Genomic DNA, 21,830 nt, shown 5'->3' with positions numbered 1-21,830 from the left:
AACGGGCGTATGCCGAAAGGCCAGGTAGCCCAGGGTCCTGCCAAGTTTTTTACTTGGAGGGCACGCATTTATGTCATGTCCCTACCCACTAGGAAACGCTAGGAAACGCAGGCCTATGGTAATCCTCTATGATTTACCGAGCTCGGAAAAGGAAGAAGACATCCTTGAGAGCATAAGGGAACAAAACTTTGAACAAATGTCAAAGACTGAATTCAATAAAAACATAAAGTTACGATTTAAGACTGGACCGAGAGGCAAAGCTACTGTTCACTATGTGGCAGAAGTTTCACCTCAATTAAGAAATAGTATGATAAAAAATAAAATATATGTAGGATTCCATGCCATTAACGCTAAAGACTACTTAGTAGTCGCAAAATGTATGAAATGCCAGGATCTCGGACATGTAAGCAAACATTGTACGAGAGAAACGGCATGCACACATTGTGGTGAGGGCCACGAAAGAAAGGACTGCAAGAAAGTCGAGCAGCCCAAGGTTTGCATACCTTGTAAGACAAGGGGCAAAAGTAACTGCAAAACGGAGAATGCGAAGGACTGTCCAACCTACAAGTTGCTTCTGGATCGCCAGATCCAGAAAACCGACTACGATCAGTAAATTCGATAGTGTGGATTGTGATAAACAATCAACACACGAAGATACTGCATCAAGTGTAGGACAATCCGCAACGCATAAAACTCCGTCAAAACGGTTGCGTGACCTACGACGATTAATTTCCTTTCGTAGGAAGAAAAATCGAAAACCTGTCGATAGCGAAACCAAGGAACAACCGAAGCCAAAGGATGAAGGAATATTGGCTCTGTATCAAGATATGGAGACCAATATGAGACTGTCGCGACTAGAGGAGCCATCCATACTAGTCGCGGCCTTAAGGCACACAGTCAGGCATCTCCATCCGTATGGTGATAAGGTAACATTTCCAGTTCCAAATGCGGTGGATAGAATACAGTTAAAGTGTCTAAATATACCAACTGACATGGGTGTATTGTTGCAGTTGCTGAAAACAGTATTCGATAGAAGAGGTGAGAAATTCGACTTGGAGGAGTTGTACGGTGATTTTGTAAAGACCTATGGTAGGATAGCTGTGGACTACACGCAGAAATGGCCCAACAGCCAGATACACACCAGACATCCTTAAGGATTCGTGTTGGGCAAATTAACTGCATGCGCAGTGCAACAGATATAGTTTGTCTACAGGAACCCTACACAAAACAAGGTAAAGTGCAGTATATGCCTATAACGGCACAAAAAGCGAGTTGTGGAAATCAACCAATGGCTGTCACCGTACTCTTCAACAATAGAATGAAACTCTTCATGTTGAGTCAATTCAGCGACGAACACTGCATCTGTGTCGAAGTACTAACTAAGGTTGGTAAGATTATAGTGGCAAACCTATATTGTCAGTTCAGCGAAGACATTCAAACATACATCAATAAAATGAAACAAATCTTTCGAACATACAAAGATGAGCGAGTTGTGGTTGTGGCGGACGCAAACGCGAAATCAGTCTTGTGGAATTCTCCACAAACTGACGAGAAAGGGGCACTAGTTGAGGACATGATAAATGAACTACAACTAGTGCTACACAACAGGGCTGGTAATCCACCAACCTTCCAAAACAGAGCGGGGGCAACGAGTAACATCGACATTACGATGTCGAATGTGAAAGCTGCCAACCTCGTTCAGGGATGGAAGGTCACAGAACATGCGACCATCAGCGACCACAACTTTATCACCTTCGAAATATGTGATAGAAGAAATCAAAATATTGAAGTGTCCGAGCGGAAATACAATGTAGGAAAAGCTAACTGGGATCACTTAAAAACTGTGTTCCGTCTACCGCAACCGATGGGGGAGGGATGCAATGTCCATGACATAGCCAAACAATTAACAGTTGCGATACAAAGAGCGATGGATCAATCTATACCCAAATTAGTGAAGTCTAGAGGGGTAAATAACACAGCTTGGAAGGAAAGTCTGACGAGATTGAGAGGCAGAGTACGTAACGCAAGAAAGCGTTACCAACGATGCCGAATCTTTCTCGAAAGACAACAACTTCTGAATGAATACAGAAATTTAAAAGACACATATAAAAAGGAAATTGCGGAAACAAAGGCAAAGAGTTGGGAAGTGTTTGTTACAAAACATCTTCAGCTCGACGTGTGGGGGGTCCCGTACAAAATTGTATCAAATAAAATACGAAGCCCTACAATGTTATCTACATTAATAAAGCACGACGGCTCGCTGACGGAAAGTTGGGAGGAATCAGCAGATACTCTGTTAGATGTACTGCTCCCACCCGACAATCTAGAAAACGAGACCGAAGAGCAATTAAGAATCAGGAGAGGCATGATACAAAGGTACGAGACGCCTGACAGTAGAGTTGAAGAGTTTAGTACAGCAGAAGTTTATGAACTTCTAAAGAACATGAAAAGAGGCAAGGCCCCTGGGCCGGACAATATACATGTTGAAGTGCTTCAAGCACTAAACGAGCAGATAGTTCCTTATTTAACAACTATGTACAACTATTGCGTTAAACAGAGAAGGTTTCCTAATGTGTTCAAACAAGCTGATGTTATAATACTAAATAAAGGTGAAGATAAAGATCCTAGGCAACCGAAATCATACAGGCCCATATGTTTACTAAACACAATGGGCAAACTGTATGAAAAACTACTTTGTAAAAGGCTAAGTGATATCAGAAATGTCAGTGGGATGCATCCAGCCCAGTATGGGTACAGGAGCGGAAAGTCAACCGAGGACGCTATAAACAAGGTTTACGAAATAATCGACAGTAGCGAGTGCAAATACGTTATGATGGTATTTATTGACATTTCTGGAGCGTTCGACAATCTCTGGTGGCCTGCATTTTTCGAAAGACTTCGAGAGGTGCGGTGCCCTGGAGATTTGTACGGAAGCTTCAGAAATTACTGTCAGGATAGGTATGCAAGCCTAAGCTGCCCACATGCCAAAAAGACTCGGCATATATCAAAAGGATGCCCTCAAGGTTCGGTATGTGGTCCCATTTTTTGGGATCTCATGCTGGATAAATTGCTTGTTGAAATGACTGTTGCACCTGAGGTGCTTGGATGCATTGCATATGCGGATGATTTGTTGCTGGTCATAGACGCTGATAGCAGAAGAGAACTCGAGGTAAAAGCAAATAACGTACTGGAGGCCGTGACGGCGTGGACGTCGAGAGTAAAACTCACGATTTCACAGTCGAAAACGGTCTACAGTCTAGTAAAAGGTAGGTTGGAAAGAGATCCCCTAATAAGGATCGATGGAAGACCTATCAAGAGAACGAACAACACTAAATATCTGGGTATTGTCACTGACGAATCCAGACTATTTAGTAAACACATTACCAGCGTTTGCGACAAAGCGACAAGGCTGATGCATTGCATAGCAAGCTTGGCCCAAAGGGAATACAGGTTACCGTTTCATCAAGTAAGAGTGTACCTAAATGCAGTTCTTTCTTCCATAGTAGGATACGGAGCTAGTGTATGGGCACACAGACTTTCGAACGTTAAGAACAGAGAAAAAGTTGACAGAGCGCAAAGAGGTTTTCTGGTCAGAATGACTGGAGCCTTTAGCACGACGTCAACTTCTACCTTGACGGTTCTCACAGGAGTTCTGCCACTCCATCTAGAAATAAGAAAACGAGCCAGCTCTTACTGGTTGAAAAAACAAAATCCGCAAAAAGCCCAAGAAATACTTGGTGCTAACACACAAACAATACGAGGTATCCATGATACCATAAAACAACAGTGGCAGAATGAATGGGATGAAACACCGAAAGCGAGAAGACTACACCAGTTTCTACCGAGACTGAGTGAGATTCCGGTGTACTTTAACCCGACACCAGGGTTAGTGCATTTCTTAACGGGGCACGGCCCGTATCCTGACTATCTGCATAGATTCAATCTTGCTGAGGGAAATCTATGTGAGTGTGGACAAGTTGGTACGCCTGAACATGCCTTATTCGAATGCGAGATATACGCGGATGTAAGAGAAATAAGAGAACACCTATCAAACCTAACGATAGAAGAAATGTTAAGAAGCGAACATCACTTCAATTTATTAAATCTTCTAGCTAATAAAGTATCCAAACACCAACTGGAACTTTACAACAGCAGAAGGCAAATAGCTAGATAAGCTACAACAGCCAAGAGAAAAAATCAGTCACAAATTCATTAGATTATTAATATCATTATGTTATATAAATAAATAAAAATCGAAAACCTATGACTATGAAGTCAGAGTTGGTAGATAAAAGGGATCCTCTCTGATAGTTTTGGAATAAGGGTCTGTGGCTCACCAGAACTGCAGAGAGGTGAACTGGCTCTCCGTATAGCGCTTTTTCCGACAAGCGCTTGCTCTGACAAATGCATGAAGCATGTACTTGCATGTAACGCATGCGATTGCATGTTACTAACACTAATTAGGAATAACTTAGATTAGTGCATGTGATTGCGGTTCGCACCTGAGGATGAGTAGCATGGCTCACGTTTTGGGTGCGGGCCGAAATCATGGTTATAGTAGATAAGTAGTTATAGTAGTAGTTAGTCTTAGGTAACATTCGTAGAGGCCGAATGTATGTATAAAAAGTTACGTTTAATTCGTAACACTTTTAATTCAAATAACTCTACATTAGGGGAGTAGGGCCTATAGATTTAGGATTTAACATTAGAATATAATTAGTTAGTTTAACTTAACTTAATTATAAATAATAACTGCATGTATCAAACTAATCAATCCCTTCAGGAAATTACGACCAGGATTAGACTCAAGATGCCTGGTCAATATGTATCCTAAAATAAATGAAAAAAAAAAAATGTCCCTACCCACTGTCCCTGCCCCTAGGGCCTATGATATCAAGTTGAGTGATATCATAGTAGAAAGCGGCCTTCGGGCATCAAGCGAATAAACTTGTAAAGAAGGTTCGAAGTTTAAAAGGCTATTTTGTACCTCCCTGAAAAAGGAGTAAATTTTTATATAGTTATTAACTGTAAAAAACTTATCATAAGGAAGTAGCTAGATAGACCAAGTGCACCACCTCCACGTGGTTAGGGGCGGAAACCACTCCGCCGCAATCAGACGGGGTCCTCCCGCAATAAGCTCGGCGGTAGGGCTAAGCGTGCACGCTACTCCGGTTAAATATCAGTTTTTGTGCGGTAGTTGGACGATACGTGGGAGGCAGTTCGCAACCCACTTCCCTATTTGTAAGGTCTAGTGCATAAGTGTATAAATTAGTAAGTAGGTGTAAATTACATATAAGGTGTCATGGACACCCGGAAGAAGACTCTGGCCGCGGGTGGCTCGTCCACCAGCGGGAGAGTCTCTCCGGTGTCGGAGGAGGTTGTAGACGAGAGCTTCAGCTCGAGTCTCAACCTTAGGTTAAGCGAGCATCGGAGAAGGCAATGACAATTCAAGAAAAGTACCAAGACTTGATGGACTATGTCGATAACGACATGGATCCATCAAAAAGACTAGCGAAAGCAGGCAGAGAGGGTCTAAAAAGCAGACTACTGACGCTAGCAATGGAAATGGCCAGTTTAACTGGACAGAATAAAATGCTTAGAGAGGAAGTCGAAAGACTTCGTACTGAAAATGCGAAGAAAACGCAAACATCGTATGCAAGAGTAGCAGCACAACCTGTAACAACAACTGCAAAGAGTGAGGTTCAAATGAAAATCGACAAAATAAAAGACGATAATACTCTCTTTATAACCTCTGATAAAATAGGAAATGGCAAAAAAGTTCAGGAGGAATTCACTAAACTAGTGAATCCAAGAACAACTAAAGTCAGAATCAATCGAATGAGAACGACGGGCAAAGTTTTCATAATTGAAACGGCCTCAAAGGAGGATCTGGACAAGATCAAAAATAATAAAATAGTTAAAGATAACTTTAAATGTGAAACACCGAGGAAGCGAAAGCCTCTGGTGATTCTTTACGATGTACCGAGTGCAGAAAAAGAAGAGGATATACTAGAGAGTATACGGGAACAAAACTTCGATGAAATGTCGAAAAAAGAATTTAATGAAGGCATTAAGATAAGGTTTAAGACTGGACCGAGGGGGAAGTCTACCGTTCACTACGTGGCGGAGGTTTCACCTGACATGAGGAAAAAACTTATGAAAGACAGAATATATATAGGATTTCATGCTATAAATGCAAAGGACTACCTAGTAGTCCCGAAATGCATTAAATGCTTGGACCTTGGGCATGTTGCAAAACATTGCACAAGAGAAACGGCATGCAACAACTGCGGAGATTCGCATGAAAGGAAGGACTGTAAAAAGAGTGGTGACCAGCGAAAAGTTTGCATACCATGCAAACTCAGAGGCAAGAACAATTGCAACAAAGAAAATGCGAGGGATTGTCCCACGTATAAGTTGCTCTTGGATCGTCAGATCCAGAAAACTGATTATGGCCAGTAAATTCGATAGTGTGGGTTGTGTAAAACAATCAACACTTGAAGATACTGACCCAGACGTGGGACCATCTACATCGCATAAAACACCATCTAAGCGATTTCGTGACCGACTAAGATTACTTTCTTTCAGAAGAAAGAAAAAACTAACTGTCAATAGCGAAAACCAGGAAGAACCGAAGCCAAAGGATGAAGGTATATTGGCTCTGTATGAAGATATGGAGACCAATATGAGACTATCGCGACTAGAGGAGCCATCCATACTGGTCGCGGCCTTAAGGCATATAGTCAGACATCTTCATCCATATGGTGATAAGGTTACTTTTCCAGTTCCGAATGCGGTAGATAGGATACAACTTAAGTGCCTAAACATACCAACGAACGCAAGCGTACTGCTTCAGTTGCTGAAAAAAGTTTTTGATAGGAGAGGTGAAAAGTTCGATCTTGAAGAATTATACGGTGACTTTGTAAAAACTTATGGTAGGATAACTGTAGACTACTCACAGAAATGGCCCAACAGCCAAATCCATACACGACATCCTTAAGAATTCGGATTGGGCAAATTAACTGCATGCGCAGTGCAACTGTACTGCACGAAGTCAGGAAATTTGCCCAAGAAGAATGTCTAGATATTGTATGTCTACAGGAACCCTACACTAAGCAAGGAAAAGTGCAGTTCATGCCAGTGACTGCACAAAAAGCAAGCTGTGGAGAACAACCTATGGCAATTACCGTATCTTTCAACAGTCGACTTAAACTTTTCTTGTTGAGACAGTTCAGCGATGAGCATTGCGTTTGTGTTGAAGTACAGACCAAAGTTGGTAAACTTATTATTGCAAACTTGTATTGTAAATTTAGTGAGGATATAAATCAGTATATAGATAAAATGAAGTCAATTTTAGAACATATGGAAACGAAAGAGTTGTGGTTGTGGCGGATGCAAATGCAAAATCGGTTCTGTGGAACTCTCCACAAACGGATGAACTCCAACTAGTGCTTCACAATAAGGCAGGAAACCCACCTACCTTCCAGAACAGAGCGGGAGCAACGAGTAACATCGACATTACGGTGTCGAACGTGAAAGCTGCAAATCTCGTTCAGGACTGGAAGGTAACAGAGCATGCAACCATCAGCGACCACAACTTTGTAACGTTTGAAATATGCGATAAAAGGAAACCGAACAACGAAATATCCGAACGAAGATACAATATAGGTAAAGCCAACTGGGGGCACTTGAGAAATGTGTTCAGTCTGCCGCAACCGATAGGTGAAGGATGTAATGTCCATGACATCGCAAAGCAACTTACAGCAGCCATTCAAAAGGCTATGGATCAGTCAATTCCAAAAATAACAGCAAAGCAGAATGCTAGCAATTCAGCTTGGAAAGAGAGTCTAACAAGAATGAGAGGCAGAGTACGTAACGCAAGAAAGCGTTACCAACGATGCCGAATCTTTCTTGAAAGACAACGACTACTAAATGAATACCGAAACCTCAAAGAAACATATAAAAGGGAAATTGTAGATACTAAGGCAAAAAGCTGGGAAGTGTTCGTTTCGAAACACCTTCAGCTTGATGTGTGGGGGGTCCCGTACAAAATCGTATCAAATAAGATCAGAAGTCCCACTATGTTGTCAACACTAGTGAAACCGGACGGCTCGATGACGGAGAATTGGGAGGAATCGGCAGATACATTATTAGATGTACTGCTCCCTCCCGACGATCTAGAAAACGAGACCGAGGAACAACTAGAAATCCGGAGAGGAATGATACGAAGGTACGAGACACCTGGCACACGAGTTGAGGCTTTCGAACCAACAGAAATAAATGAACTGCTCATGGAAATGAGGAGACGAAAGGCCCCAGGGCCAGATCATATACATGTTGAGGTACTACAAGCATTAAGAGAACAGATAGTCCCCTATCTGACAAATATGTACAATGAGTGCATAAAACAACGGAAATTCCCTAATGTTTTCAAGCAAGCTGATATTGTAATACTGAATAAAGGAGAAGACAAAGATCCAAAACAACCAAAGTCATACAGACCCATCTGTTTGTTAAACACGATGGGTAAACTGTATGAGAAACTGCTTTGTAAAAGACTGAAAGAAGTCAGAAATGTCATTGGGATGCACCCCGATCAATATGGGTATAGGAATGGAAAATCTACTGAAGACGCTATTAACAAAGTTTATGAAATAATCGACGGAAGCGAACGAAAATACGCTATAATGGTATTCATAGACATTTCTGGGGCCTTCGACAATCTTTGGTGGCCTGCATTTTTCGAAAGACTTCGAGAAGTGCGGTGCCCTGAGGACTTGTACGGAAGTTTCAGAAATTACTGCCAAGACAGGTATGCAAGCTTGAGCTGCCCACACGCCAAAAAGACACGGCACATCACTAAAGGATGCCCTCAGGGTTCAGTATGTGGTCCTATTTTTTGGGATCTCATGCTGGACGGATTGCTTGAGGAAATGACTGTTGCACCAGAGGTGCTTGGCTGCATTGCGTATGCGGATGACTTGCTGCTAGTCATAGATGCTAACACTAGAAGAGAGCTCGAGGAACGAGCAAATAACATATTGGAGACCGTGACGCGGTGGACATCGAGGGTTAAACTCTCGATTTCACAGCAGAAAACGGTCTATAGCTTAGTCAAAGGTAGGCTGGAATGAGATCCTTTAATTAGGATTGATGGAAGGCCTATCAGGAGAACAAATCATATTAAATACCTGGGTATCGTCACTGATGAATCCAGACTATTTAGTAAACATATTACGAGCGTCTGTGACAAAGCAGCGAGACTAATGCATAGCATAGCGAGTCTGGCCCAACGGGAATATAGATTATCATTTCAGCAAGTAAGAGTGTATCTTAATACAGTTCTTTCATCGATAGTAGGATATGGCGCAAGTGTATGGGCACACAGGCTGGTTAATATAAAAAACAGGGAAAAGGTTGATAGAGCACAAAGAGGCTTCTTAGTCAGAATGACGGGAGCCTTTAGTACGACATCAACCAACGCCCTGACGGTCATAACAGGAGTTCTGCCACTCCATCTGGAAATTAAAAGACGAGCCTGCTTTTATTGGCTTAAAAAGCAGAACCATAACAGAATCCAAGAATTACTTGGAGTGGATATTAGAACCAAGCGTGATATCCAAGATATCATAACGCAGCAGTGGCAGAATGAATGGGACACGACTGAGAAAGCCAGAAGACTACACCAGTTTTTACCAAGACTTGGTGAAATACCAGCGTACTTTAACCCTACACCTGGGTTAGTACACTTCTTAACGGGACACATCCTGACTATTTGAATAGATTCCATCTTGCGGATACGAACATGTGTGAATGTGGACTACTTGGTACGCCGGAGCATACCTTATTTTATTGCGATATCTACGACAATGTCAACATAATCAGGCAACAACTTATGAACTTCACAATTGCAGAAACGCTAAAAAATGAAGATCTTTTCAATCTATTGAACAAACTTGCAGATATAATTTCCAAAAGACAATTGGAAATATATAATAGAAGAAGAACAGCTAGATAAGCTACCTTCGAAGGAAACTTATAACTAGTCTAATAAATCACTAAATTTGAAACAATTAATGATGCTCATTACAACTAATAAACTAATAAACATGATGAATTAAAAACAGTCACTGGACAAGAGTGATCTTCTCTGATAGTTTTGGAATAAGGGTCCGTGGCTCACCAGAACTGCAGAGAGGTGAACTCAAGTCCAGGCGTACTTCTCCGATGGACGCCTTGACTCTGCATGATAGTATGCACTTGCATGTACTGCATGGAATTGCATGCTTATTAGAATAAATTAGGATAGGTAGATTAGTGCATGAAATCATGATTGCGGTTCGCACCTGAGGATGAGTAGCAGAGCTCACGTTTTGGGTGCGGGCCGAAATCAGGGTAAATGGTAGTTGTAATTATAGTTAGGTTAGTGAGCATTCGTAGAGGCCGAATGTGCATGTAAAAAAGTTTGACGCTAATAACGTAACACTTTAACACAAAAAAAAAAAAAAAAAAAAAAAAAAAAAAAAAAAAAAAAAAAAAAAAATGTCCCTACCCACCGACGTGTCCGGGCGAACGCTCCGAAAGCTACACGCACGAACCGTAGGAGTCGAAAGGCGCGCGCCGAGATGCGCAGTGACCTAAAAGTGCCAGTGTGAAAAAAGTGATCGAAGTGATAAGTGTCAGGCGGACGCTGCGCTGCACGTGTGGCCACGCCCACCGATATTTCGGATTGGTCGTGCGCGAGCAAATGCGCAGCTGAAGCAAATAAGTCATTTGCCGACTAACCGTCGAAGCAGCGAGCATCGACAAGAGCACGCCGGAGTATTTGCTCCAAAAACTTTTCTTAAAACTTTAAGACAGCTGGATGCCGAGTATTCACTCGGATCCAGCTTTTTTTATGCAAAATTTTAAATTAATAAACACGGACAAAAGTAACTTTGAACGCGTAGTTCAACAACAAACCAGATTCGAGAAATACCTCGAATCTGGTTTTTATTTGCCTAAATTTCATTTCTCCCTGTTTACCAATTGGGAAAAAGTGAAAAAAAAAAGTGAAGTGAAAACAGTGCGAACCAACGAAAAATGGCGACTTCGTTAAACTTCGCCGAAGAAGACGACCACCAGGGACAGCCCAAAATATCAATGGGGCTAAGAAGAACACCACCACCGACCACCAGACGAACGAGACACTACAGCACAGAGGAAGAAACCGACGAAGAAACCATGGACACAAACAAGACGACAACCGTGACAAAAGACAATAGACAAACCAGAGACATTATTATGCAGAATGCTGATACAATCCAAGAAATCAAGGAACTAATTCTCGCAACAGTATCCCGGACAACACCGGAAGGCCGAGGTAAGTTGCAGTTTAATAGTAAAGACCGCATGACCGTTATTGAAAATACCGATAGGCTTATTTCGATATATGATAATCTTATTGCCCATCTTTACGTTCAAGAGAATAAAATTACCGAACTGCAGGATAGACTAATCGATAGTCTATCCAGCGGCAAGACACAATTTTTAGATTTAGAGAATAAAATTTCACCAATTAATAACCAGTTGAAAGAAATAAAAAGCTTATTAAATAAACCACATTTATTAAATGTCACACCAAATGTCACACAACAACACGCACAGACAATAACACAGACACAGACACAAAATCCCACACAGGACAACACAACAGCCATAAACACACAAGGAGCCACGAAAAAAACAAAAACCTACGCCAGTATCGCAAAAGACACCGTACCGAAAAAGAAACCGGAAGAAGAACCATGGACCACACCAAAAACGAAACGAAGATACGACACTATGATTAAACTCAAGAACGGAGAAAACGGCAAGATAATGGACACAATGAGGACGGTTGTGAAGCCAACGGAACTTGAAAACGTGACAATAAGACGAACACGGAATGAAAACACCATAATTTTAACCACGGAGGACAGAAAGCAACATGAAAAATTCAAACAACGAACGACAGCCTGCGAGAAACTTGAAACGAAGGATATAACAAAATCCAAAGATCCAACCTTAATCATTACCGGAATGCCGAGAGGGCAAGAGCAGGAGCAATTCCTACAGGCTCTCAAGGCAGAAAACGACGAACTAGACGACAAGTACAAAGACGAACTAAATAACCTAAAAATAGTGCACAGAAAAACTTGCAGAAACCAATGGAGGGAAAACCTATATATAGAAGGCCCAGTAAACATAATTAAGGAGATCCTAAAAACAGGATACATTTACTATGACCTAACAAAATGTTATGTGCAGGAACACATAAGCATTAGTATGTGCTTTAGGTGCTGCCGGTATAACCATGTCACGAAGTATTGCAAGGAGGCCGACCCAACTTGCTATAAATGCGGCAACAAACATGATGTCAAAAACTGCAAGGCGACAACCTACAATTGTATTAATTGTAAAATTATGAACTTAAGCCCTCGTACACATCAAGCCAGGGACCCTAAATGCCCGATATTCATAAGGAAACTGGAAGAACAAAAGCACCAAACTAACTACTCCGACTAAAAACACACACAACAACAAAACTCAAACACTACTAAAACACACACACACAACAACTAAACCTAAACACTACTAAAACACACACACAACACAATATCACTACATGGCCTCTTTTATACAATTTAATGCCGGAAGAGGCCTTGAAGCGACAGATAAATTACTACATAAAATACAAAAGGATGACATAGACATAGCACTACTACAAGAACCGGGACGAAATGCGTGGCAGAGCACTGAGTACCTCACTCTAGGACTAGACAAATCAACGAAAGCACCCATACTCGTAAAGCGCACACTAGCCAAACAAGTAACATTAATCTCAAACAGAACCAGCGACAACTGCACAACTATACACCTTAGAACTAACAACACCGACACTACCATAATAAACATATACGACAAACCTGGAGGAGACGCAAACACCACGCTAAACACACAAAAACTAAACATAGAAAACGACAGAAACCGGACCCTGCTCGTGGGCGACTTTAATGCGAAGGACCCGAGCTGGGGAGGTGACATAACAGATAATAGAGGACAAGACATTATAGACTGGACGACATTAAACAACATATACATTAACAACACACATGACAGCCCTCCGACCTTCCTCTCAACAAGAGGAAGAAGCTGGGTAGACCTAACACTAACAAAGGATCTGAGGGTGATGGACTGGAAGGTCAATGAGGAGGAAACTCTGAGCGACCATCAGTACATCACCTTCAGCACCAAAAAACAACAAAACAACAGTAACAACACACATAGAAAATACAACATAGCAGACATAGACAAAACAAAACTAAGCAGACTAACACTAGAAAAAACATGGAACTCACCGGGAACGGCACTAGAGCAAGCAAGATACACACAAAACCAAATAACGCAAATAGTGCAAGAGACGACAAAGAGAAAAAGGAAAGGGAAAAGAACAACCCAAATCTGGTGGACAATAGAGTTGGAAACACAGCGAAAGAAAACCAATAACTTAAGGAAAAAGTTTCAAAACGAAACCGATCCAATCAACAGAAGAAGAGCAGAAATTGAATATACAACGCAGAGGAGACTCTACAAAAACAATATCCAAACCACCAAAAAAACAGCCATCAGGGACTACCTAACAAACAACGACCCAGACAACCCGTGGAATATCGGCTACAAAATCATAAAGAGAAACGAAAACAACAACCACACATTAAACACTATAAAAAAAACCCGATGGTACATACACAGAAAACAGAGGAAACAATACGGTTCCTACACACAAAATACTTCCCGGCAGACAATGAACAAGAAGACGACGAAACACACAAAGAGCTTAGACGGAAGCAATACAGACAGAACACGAACAACGACAAACATTTCACCGAAGACGAAATAAAACAGACACTCATGGACATGAAGAATAAAAAGGCAACAGCCTCAGACGGACTTTCAAAGGAAATAATACAACACTTGCACGAGACAAACCCAGCAATACTGACAAATCTATATAACAACTGCCTAGATGCCGGGGATTTTCCGGAGTGTTGGAAGGGAGCAGACATGGTCTGGCTACCGAAAAAAGACGGCGGCAAAAGACCGATCTGCCTCCTCCCAACACTTGGAAAAGTCCTCGACAAGCTGACAGCTAAAAGACTGGTACACTACCTAGAAACACATAACAAACTCCACGAAAACCAATTCGGATTTAGGCAGGGAAAATCAACCATAGATGCAATAGAGCAAATAAACACCAAAATAACAGAAAATAAGAAAAATAAATTTCACACAGTCCTGATAACCCTAGACCTCCAAAATGCATTCAACTCTGCCTGGATCCCAACAATAGTAGACAGCCTACACAAATCAGACACATCACAAAACATACGCGAACTTTGTACAAACTTTTTACAAAACAGAAAAATTACTACAGAAAACATTACGAACAAGACACAAAAAGGCTGCCCGCAGGGATCGAGCCTGGGACCCATCTTATGGATATTACTGATGGAGTCCTGGTTCGATTTCATCGAGCAGACGGAAACAACAACCGAACACGACGCTATCCAGGCCTTTGCAGACGACCAGATTATCTTACTAACGGGGAAGTCACTCCACACCCTGGAAGATAAATGGACAAAAATATGGACAGCTTGTGACAAATGGGCTAAGACGTATAAACTGAAATACAACAGTGACAAAACGGAAGTCATGTTCATTCCACACAGACCAACCAGACCCCCGAGACTTCGAATTAATAACCAAACAATAACACCGTCAGAAAATCTCAAATACTTGGGACTGACCTTCGACACGGGCCTTCTATGGTTGGACCATGTGAAAATGAACAGGCAAAAAGCAGCCGACATTGGTCACAAGTTGTTTATAATCGCCGGCAAGGACTGGGGACGGACACCAAAAATGTTGAAGGCAATCTATGAGAACGCGGTAAAACCCATGCTCCTTTACGGAGCAGAGATCTGGGGTAAAAGAGCAAAGGACACAAGAATTGCAAAACAGTTGGCCGCCGCAGAAAGACCATTTCTGCGGGCGATCACAAGAGCATATAAGACCGCTCCAACAGCGGCCCTACACGTACTGGCCGGAACAACACCGCTGAACATAGATGCCTTCGCCATTTACAAAACATACAACGAAAACAAGAACAGCATAAACAACCTAAAACTCAAAACTACAGACACACCACACCCTACAAACAGAACGATACAACTAAGACAAGACATAAACACACCGGATATCAAGGTATATACCGACGCTAGCATCAAATCTGATAACAACAGAGAAAGCAAAGCGATCGGTATATACATTGAAAACCAAACGGACACCAACAGACTAAAATACAAAGTAAAATCGAGTGAAGACATAAATAGCCTAGAGGCCAGGGCCCTAGCTAAAAGCGCTGAAATAATAACTCAGCACATCCAAGACTACGAAAACAAGACAATCACATTCCACACGGACTCGACCGCAACACTACGTCAAATACAAAACGGAAATAACAGAAACAAAATAATAAACATGGCAAAATTGCACTTGGAAAAAATGACTGAACACAACATTCACTACAATATAGTAAAAACAGACAGACAAAACGCAGGTCTAAAGATAGCACATAACCTAGCGAACACAGCACACAACAACACACAAGACGACATCACAGTAATCAGAAAACAAGACATAAAACAACTAAGACTGAACACAAGATTGGCCGCATGGCAACAATCATGGGACACGACAGACAAGGGGAGAAAGACTTACAGCATATATAAAACTGTAAGACTGACTCCTCCAACACTCACATGGAAAGCAACGCAACTAATCACAGGACACGGACACTTACAAGCATACTATCATAGATTCAACCTACGAGACACAGACGGAAACTGCGGACACTGCAACACAACCGAAGACCAACACCACGTTATCAACACATGCACGATAGCACAAAGACAAACAGCCAGACAAACTCTGACACAACAATTATTACAAAAACAACTGACATACCCACCAACCAACATCGACATTACAGACAAAGAACTAACACAATGGATCAAAGAATGGGGTGAGCAAATGATCCTCGACGACGACACACAGGACACATAACACAAAGACAATCACCACACCCGCTCGAAACACCTATACACCTAATGAGAACAAAATCAATAGGTGGGCAATAGGGAAATCATTCAAACAACATCAGAACAGCCAAATAGTCAAAGCGGTCGGCTGTTAAGCTGTAGCAACCGCAACGGACAACACGATAAAAACTTAGCCAATAATCACGCGTCACAAACATTAACAAACATAGTGAAAAAGTGAAGTGATATGCAAAACACAACAATAACCCAAGTGCTGAAAGTGATAGTGACACTACGCCCAACAGCACTTGAGCCCCGCGAGAAGTGAAAAGACACCATCCTTTAGATATAAGTTCATTAGCTAGATAAGATAGATTAGTAAACATGTTAGAAAATAGTAATAGATTAGGGTTCTAGGATACCAGATATTAGAGAGATATTGCAGACTCAATTTTGCACTTGCTGTATTACAGCACGCGTTATTTTGACAGTAGAGCATGCGCAGATGTGATATTTGGCTTACGCTGCGTTATTGAAAATACGGCCTGCCGTTATTAGGGGAGCCGTTACGCTTTGCGGTATTGGTTGCGCTATTTTCTTTCTTAGGTTATGTTTATTGTTTGTTTCATTTAAACCAAGTTTGTTTGTAAAATTTTTTTCAAAATGAGTACATCAGACAGTAGCAAACGGATCAGATTTACGTCTGATGACGATTTGTGTTTGTTAAAACAAGTTTTAGGTCAAAATCCATTGACTTATCCAGAAAATTGGAGGATAGTTCAGGAGAACATGAGGAGTACAACAGGAAAATTCTTTATTATAAGAACTCTTAAGGATCATTTGTTTCTCTTGCTCGATATTTGGAAGAAAAAAACTGAAGCAGACCAAAAAAGGTTTGTTGCGTTATTAATAAATTTTTTAACAAATAAGACTGATGACTATAAATATATGTCTCTGATCAGAAAAAAGACATTTTGAAAGAGTAGTATACATATTGTATGATATCTAGACTATTTTGTATTCAACAAAATATAACAATTAAAGTTTTGTTTTAGATCAGGAGTAGAAGAAATGTATAGTGAAAGGGACAAATGTTTGCAGGAAATAGCAGATATGTGTGCCGATTTAACTTTGGCACCTCCTCCGAAAAAGAGGAGAGCTATTTCTAAGGAAAAGCAAATTATTGAATTGGGTCGGAAAATGAGGGATAATCATTCCTCAGTATATATAGAAAGTGAGACTAGAGACGCAACACAATTAGTTGAGGTTGATCATAGTTATGGTAAATATTATGCCTTTCTTCTTCATAATAAGATTGTTTAACATAACTATTTTTCAGTTATTTTACCGGAATATCAAGCTGAAGAGGTAGTTGTAGAAAATGTGGTGGCTGAAGAAGTAGAGTCAATGCAAAATACACCATGTTAGTATTTATTTATATTAAAACATATATCTTGTCAAACAAATGTAATGTATGAAAGATACAAAAAAAAATATTCAGAAAATTTGCTTATTTCACTAACTTCTTTCATTATTTTAGATATTCCAAGAACTTTAGGTAAGGCAGAAGAGAATAAAAAACAAATAATGGGTATGTTTGTTATGTGTAATAAAATAAAGATAAGTATTTACACTTTAAATTTTTAGGACCAGTAAAAAGGAGGCAAAATAAAAGTGTGTTGTTGCGTACAAATGGTTTGGATTATTTAAACAGAAAGAATGAAAAAGACTTTAATATAAGAGCCAGGGAATTGGCAATAGAAGAAAAAAAACTGAATTAGAAGAACGAAGATTAAAGTTAGAAGAGGAAAAACTCAGATTTCAGGAAAAAAATGGGAGAATGAACATAATGAGACGAAGTTACACAGGGAATTTAAAAGACAAAAGATGAAAGCAGACCTGGCCGAAAAAAAGAGTACCTACTATAGCTCTTATTGAATCACAAACAAAAATTATAGAATCATTATTAAAAAGATTACAGAAATATGAAGAATGATGTGTTTCCTAGTTATAGATGTGTAGATTTTATAAATAAAAAGTTAAAATATTATTACATTTTTATTATTCCTCTATATGTAGATGGTTCTTATGTTTTGGGGTTGTTTTTCTTCTCCTTTTAGTTATAATTTCTCTGTTTCCAACATAAGATATAACTTTAGGTATTTATAATTAAAACACAAATTAAGAATGAACCAATATATTATATAAGTAACAAACAACTGAAAAGAACATATTGGCCAAGCAAAAAATTTAATTCTTCATTTTGTGGAAGTAATACATGTTCACCTACAATGTTATTTAAAATGATGAATTCTATATCATCATCATGAGCATTTGCTAAAATAAGTGCTTCTAAATCATAATCCATTTTCAATAATTTGCGAACAAACGACAAGAAAACAAACAACGTAAATAACGCAACAAAGTGTGCATAAGTTTAAGCACAGTTTAAGCAATATCTCTCTTTGCGATGTGTCAGCCGTATGTCAAAACTGTCAAAATAGCGCGGCGTAAATAGTGCAGCGCAGGCACTTGTCAACTTTGCAATAACTCTCTATTGTTTAGTTTATAATTTTGTAGAAATTCTGTAGTTATTTTATTCAATAAAGAAAAAGGGATCCTTCTTTCACCGCAAGTTTTTGGAGTGCGGTGCTGGGATGGGTTCTCTTGACATGGTTTCGTCAGATATTGTGTAGAAACAGGTCTTATGCCGTAAGGTGGGTGGACCAGGGCCACGATTGGCTTGCACACTCTTCGGAGTAGGCAAATCAATCGGAGGTACAAATTGCTCCTTTCATGTCCCTACCCACTGCCCCTAGGGCCTATGATATCAAGTAGAGTGATATCATAGTAGAAAGCGGCCTACGGGCATCAAGTGATTAACCTTAAAAGAAGGTTCGAAGCAGTCAGAAAATATTTTTGTACCTCCCTGAAAAGGGAGAAGTTTTTAGTTTTTCACCTAGTTATTAATTACAAACGCATCAAGGTAGTAGCTAGATAGACCTGTGCACCACCTCCACGTGGTTAGGGGCGGGCAACCACTCCACCGCGATAAGACGGGGTCCTCTCGCAATAAGATCGGTGGTAGGGCTAAGAGTGCACAGCTACACCGATAAAAAACGATTTTTGTGTGGTAGTTGGACATTTCGTCAGGTGCAGTTCAGCACCTTTTTCCCGTATATAAGTAATAGTGCTTAGCGTAAGACAGTATAGTAAGTAGGTAGTAGATTTAAGTGAGAGGTGTCATGGACACCCGGAAGAAGGCTCTGGCCGCGAGTGGTTCGTCCACCAGCGGTAGAGTCTCTCCGGTGTATGAGGAGGAGGACACGAGCTTTAGCTCGAGTCTGAATCTTAAGTTAAGCGAAAGCAGGCGCGTGTCGGAGAAAGAGAGCACTATGGAAGAGAAATTTCAGGATCTCATGGACTTCGTTGAGAATTACATGGATCCGTCGAAAAGACTGAACAAGGCTGGCAAAGAGGGTCTAAAGACGAGATTATTAACATTAGCGATGGAAATGGCCAATCTAACAGGCCAGAACAAAATTCTGAAACAAGAAGTCGAAAGACTTAGAACTGAAAATAATAAACAGGGAAACATGACATGGCTAAAATTGCATCAGTACCTGTAGCAGGCGTACCAAAAAGCGATGTGCAAGTTAAGATCGAAAAGCGCAAAGAAGACAACACATTATTTATAACATCGGATAAAATGGCATCAGGCAAGAAAGTTCAGGAACAGTTCACAAAATTGATAAACCCGAGAGTGCACAAAGTTCGCATAAACAAAATGCGAACTACAGGTAAAGCGTTAATTATAGAAATGACGACAAAGGAAGACCTAAACAAAATCAAACAAAATAAAACAGTTACAGATAATTTCAAATGCGAGGAGCCTAGGAAACGCAGGCCTATGGTAATCCTCTATGATTTACCGAGCTCGGAAAAGGAAGAAGACATCCTTGAGAGCATAAGGGAACAAAACTTTGAACATATGTCAAAGAGCGAATTCAATAAAAACATAAAGTTACGATTTAAGACTGGACCGAGAGGCAAAGCTACTGTTCACTATGTGGCAGAAGTTTCACCTCAATTAAGAAATAATATGATTAAAAATAAAATTTACGTAGGATTCCATGCCATCAACGCCAAAGACTACTTAGTAGTCGCAAAATGCATGAAATGCCAGGATCTCGGACATGTAAGCAAACATTGTACGAGAGAAACGGCATGCACACATTGTGGTGAGGGCCACGAAAGAAAGGACTGCAAGAAAGTCGAGCAGCCCAAGGTTTGCATACCTTGTAAGACAAGGGGCAAAAGTAATTGCAAAACGGAGAATGCGAAGGACTGTCCGACCTACAAGTTGCTTCTGGATCGCCAGATCCAGAAAACCGACTACGATCAGTAAATTCGATAGTGTGGATTGTGATAAACAATCAACACACGAAGATACTGCATCAAGTGTAGGACAATCCGCAACGCATAAAACTCCGTCAAAACGGTTGCGTGACCTACGACGATTAATTTCCTTTCGTAGGAAGAAAAATCATAAACCTGTCAATAGCGAAACCAAGGAACAACCGAAGCCAAAGGATGAAGGAATATTGGCTCTGTATCAAGATATGGAGACCAATATGAGACTGTCGCGACTAGAGGAGCCATCCATACTAGTCGCGGCCTTAAGGCACACAGTCAGGCATCTTCATCCGTATGGTGATAAGGTAACATTTCCAGTTCCAAATGCGGTGGATAGAATACAGTTAAAGTGTCTAAATATACCAACTGACATGGGGGTATTGTTGCAGTTGCTGAAAACAGTATTCGATAGAAGAGGTGAGAAATTCGACTTGGAGGAGTTGTACGGTGATTTTGTAAAGACCTATGGTAGGATAGCTGTGGACTACACGCAGAAATGGCCCAACAGCCAGATACACACCAGACATCCTTAAGGATTCGTGTTGGGCAAATTAACTGCATGCGCAGTGCAACAGTACTGCACGAAGTCAGGAAATTTGCCCAGGAGGAATGTTTAGATATAGTTTGTCTACAGGAACCCTACACTAAACAAGGTAAAGTGCAGTATATGCCTATAACGGCACAAAAAGCGAGTTGTGGAGATCAACCAATGGCAGTCACCGTACTCTTCAACAATAGAATGAAACTCTTCATGTTGAGTCAATTCAGTGACGAACACTGCATCTGTGTCGAAGTACTAACAAAGGTTGGTAAGATTATCGTAGCAAACCTATATTGTCAGTTCAGCGAAGACATTCAAACATACATTAATAAAATGAAACACATCTTTCGAACATACAAGGATGAGCGAGTTGTGGTTGTGGCGGACGCAAACGCAAAATCAGTCTTGTGGAATTCTCCACAAACTGACGAGAAAGGGGCACTAGTTGAGGACATGATAAATGAACTACAACTAGTGCTACACAACAAGGCTGGAAATCCACCAACCTTCCAAAACAGAGCGGGGGCAACGAGTAACATTGACATCACGATGTCGAATGTGAAAGCTGCTAACCTCGTTCAGGGATGGAAGGTCACAGAACACGCGACCATCAGCGACCACAACTTTATCACCTTCGAAATATGTGATAGAAGAACTCAAAATATCGAAGTGTCCGAGTGGAAATACAATGTAGGAAAAGCTAACTGGGAACACTTAAAAACTGTGTTCCGTCTACCGCAACCGGTGGGGGA

At 40.7% G+C, this 21,830-nt stretch overlaps 1 long non-coding RNA gene across 1 annotated transcript; it reads left to right on the top strand.

Moving 5' to 3' along the window:
- The first annotated feature begins 17,180 nt into the window (after positions 1-17,180).
- LOC140449465 (uncharacterized) lies at positions 17,181-17,870 on the top strand. The gene is made up of 3 exons (XR_011951801.1): positions 17,181-17,544; positions 17,662-17,712; positions 17,769-17,870. It is a non-coding gene; the product is annotated as an uncharacterized lncRNA (long non-coding RNA).
- The last annotated feature ends 3,960 nt before the right edge of the window (positions 17,871-21,830 follow it).

Source organism: Diabrotica undecimpunctata, chromosome 9 (genome assembly GCF_040954645.1).
Source record: "Diabrotica undecimpunctata isolate CICGRU chromosome 9, icDiaUnde3, whole genome shotgun sequence".
Lineage (NCBI taxonomy): Eukaryota > Metazoa > Arthropoda > Insecta > Coleoptera > Chrysomelidae > Diabrotica > Diabrotica undecimpunctata.
The sequence above is the reverse complement of the archived record's forward strand: the minus strand, read 5'-3'. Positions and strand labels throughout refer to the sequence as shown.